We start from the raw sequence: 3,487 nt of genomic DNA, 5'->3' as shown, positions 1-3,487 counted from the left end.
AGACCTTCATTAACAAATACTTTCTTGCTAAAACCACCAACCATCAGCTGAGCCTTCGGCAAGTTATAATCTGTTTTCAGTAATAGTCTTTTCCAACATCAAATATCACTGATCAAAGATCACCATAAGAAATATGACAATAATGAAAAAAGTCTGAAATAACTGGACAATTGAGCTTCCCTTGTGGCTCATCTGACAGAGAATCTGCCTGCAATGTGGGAGACCTGGGTTCGATCCCTGGGTTGGGGAGATCCCCTGGAGAAGGGAAAGGCTACCCACTTCAGCATCCTGGCCTGGAGAATTCCATGGACTGTATAGTCCATAATGCGATAACACAAAAATGTGACACAGAGAGACAGAGTGAGCAAATGCCTTTGCAAAGATGGCACTGATCAACGCAGGGTTGCCACTAACTTCCGTTCTGTAAAACACATGGTATCTGTGAAGTGTAATAAAGGAAAGCACAATAAAAGGAGGTATGCCTGTATTCTTTCAAAGATAATTTCAGAGACTTCCCTGGTGGTCTAGTGGTTAAGACCTAGCCTTCTAATGCAAGGGATGTGTGTGTTTGATCCCTAGTCAGGGGGCTAAGATCCCACATACCTTGTGGCCAAAATACCAAACATAAAACAGAAGCAATATTGTAACAAATTCAATAAAGACTTTAAAATGGTCCACATCAAAAGAAAAAAAAATCTCAATTTGAAAAAAAAAAGATAATTTCATATAAATGTTAGGGATTTACTATTTCAGACAGTATCTGGTCCTTTTGTTTTTATCTCTTGGATATACGCTTCCATAGATTTATTTTCTATATATTTGACAAATTGCTGTCCTTAAATTTTTAACCTATTCCGATTATTAGACTATTGGCTTTTGGCCTCATATCCACCCTTCTGTGTTCAAATTTGTCTTGCTGGAGCTGGTACCTTGCAAACTGCATTTGTGCTTTGCAATTATCTTCTTGTAAGGCTCAGTGGTAAAGAATCCACCTGCCAATGCAGGAGGCACAGGTTCAACCCTGGATCAGAAAGATCCCTGGAGTCGGAAATGGCAAACCACTCCAGCATTCTTGCCTAGTGAATCCTATGGACAGAGGAGCCTGAGGGCTACAGCCCATGGGGTCGCAAAGAGTCAGACACAACTTGGCGACTAAACAACAAGACTCTGCTAGGTAGGGTGTTAAAGGAAGACTTCAAAGCTGGGAGAGGAAGATGGGACTTGTTCCTGCTTGTTTCTTGTTTTTTTAAAACATGTATTTTTACTGAGATATAATTGACATATAACATTATGTAAGTTCAAGGTGTACAAGAAGTCGATTTGACACATTTATATATTACAATATGATTGCCTCTCTAGGGTTAGCGAATACTGTATTACATCACATAATTATCATTTCTCTTTTTGTGAAGAGAACAATTAAGATCTAGTCTCTTGGCAATTTTGAAGCTTGTGTTACAGGATAGTCGTCCATAATCACCATGCTGTGCCTTAGAGCTCCAGGCCTCATTTATCTCCTAGCTGCGCATTGGTTCCCTTAATTAAATCACATCTCCCCAGTTCCCCCAGTCTTCCTTCTTCACCCCAACAGCAGCATTTCTTTGGAGAAGCAGCAATTAGAAGCAGCAAATATATTCCATTTTGGAATATATGTTAACTCTTGAACATCCAGCCTCAGAGACATGGCCGCTGGCCTCCAGCGTCCCTTCCTGGAGGTTCGGTTTTCAGCCCCTCTCCTCTCCAGGACCCCTTCTCAGGGCGAGTCTGTGGCTGCTTCCTGCACGTGCTGCCACCATCCTCTCTCTGCTTTTGCTTTGCCTTTTCAGTTAATATAGTAATAATTCTTTATTAATTCTGAATATTAAATCCTCTCTGTTAAAAGAGCTATTAAGATTTCTGTCTTGATTGCGTTGTGACTGCCATACACCCTTTAGTCATTCATCCTAGCATATCCTTTTCTGAGTCCCTTCTTGAAACCAGTCCTGGAAAACACTCTGTTCTGTTTTTCTGACCTCATGAGAAGGAGGCCTAAGCAATTGCTTTAATGGGTTTTAGCACATACCTCATGAATACTTGTAGCGAGTCTCAGTGCTTCAATAAAAGGTCACACTTCCCTTACGATAAGGCTCTGAAGCCACTCATATCTCTAAAGGAAAACACTCAACGTTGACAGCATTTCCTCTAGTTCTGTGCTTAGTCATCTCTTGCACCCCGTTAAAATCATAGGACTTAGGAAGGAAAATTGAGAAATCATTTAGTTAATTTGCTTGCTTCAGGCAAGAACAAATCTTGATACTTGTGTAATTTAGTTTTTCCATCAGAGTTAGACATTAAACATTCATAAAATGAACAGACGAAAGAATTTCACAATCTAGGCATTATAGATTAGAATGACTTGATACAAAATCTCTTATCTGGATGGATGATTTTTACCCCTCCAAATTATATTTCTTTCTAAATTGCATTACATTGATACCATTTCCTTGAGTCAACACACACATTCTTTTGTTTGTGTCAAATACTCAAGCATTTTAAAAGAGATGAAGGAAAATACTGTAAGATTAATCTTAAAATCTCTAAATTATTATGTAGACTATTTAAATTTTGATTGGCATTTTATAATGTATGCAGGTATCTCTACTCATAAATTTTATTGTTATTTGTGGACAAGTCAGTGTTTACAACCCTGAATATTCATTGGAAGGACTGATGCTTGCTAAAGCTGAAGTTCCAATACTTTGGCCACCTGATGTGAAGAGCTGAGTCATTAGGAAAGACCCTGATTCTGGGAAAGATTGAAGGCAAAAAGAGAAGAGGGTGGCAGAGGATGAGATGGTTAGATAGCATCCCTGGGTCAATAGACGTGAATTTGGTGAATCTCTGGGAGATAGTGAAGGACAAGGAAGGCTGGAGGGCTGCAGTCCATGGGGTTGCAGAGTCAGACACGACTTAATGACTGCACGACAGCAGCACCAATCTAAGGACACTACAACTTAGATGTACAAAGTAGAGGGGATGAATTTTCCTCTAATGGATTACACCTTTTTCTCAAGCACACGTTCATGCGATTGTCAGAAACCACTTTTTCTTTTAAAGAAAACATCTTACCCTCTTCTGCTGAGTAGTCTTTTGTAGATCATAACTCAGAAGGTAGCCCACTTCGCGAAGTATCTCCTTTGCCCTTCCTCTTTGCCGGGACACTCCCAGGGTGCAGGAGAATCTACAAAACCCCAGGCACAGGGACGAGTGGCTGTGTATCTGGTCGTCACACTGTCCTCTGGTTGAGACGCTCTTCCTTCTGGATTCTAGCCACTGGCTCTGGTCCTCACTGAATCCATTTCTGTGACTCGCTTTGTTTGTTCAATGCCTTTCCTGCCTTGTTTTGCCTAGCATGAACTGGCCTGAACTTTGATATATGGGATTGGTAAATTATATAAGTTACAGTTTTTAACCTTAAAGAGAATATGCTTCCATGATGAAACCACCT

The sequence above is a fragment of the Bos indicus x Bos taurus genome, chromosome 24 (assembly GCF_003369695.1).
Source record: "Bos indicus x Bos taurus breed Angus x Brahman F1 hybrid chromosome 24, Bos_hybrid_MaternalHap_v2.0, whole genome shotgun sequence".
Taxonomy (NCBI): Eukaryota; Metazoa; Chordata; class Mammalia; order Artiodactyla; family Bovidae; genus Bos; species Bos indicus x Bos taurus.
This window is presented reverse-complemented; position numbering follows the sequence as displayed.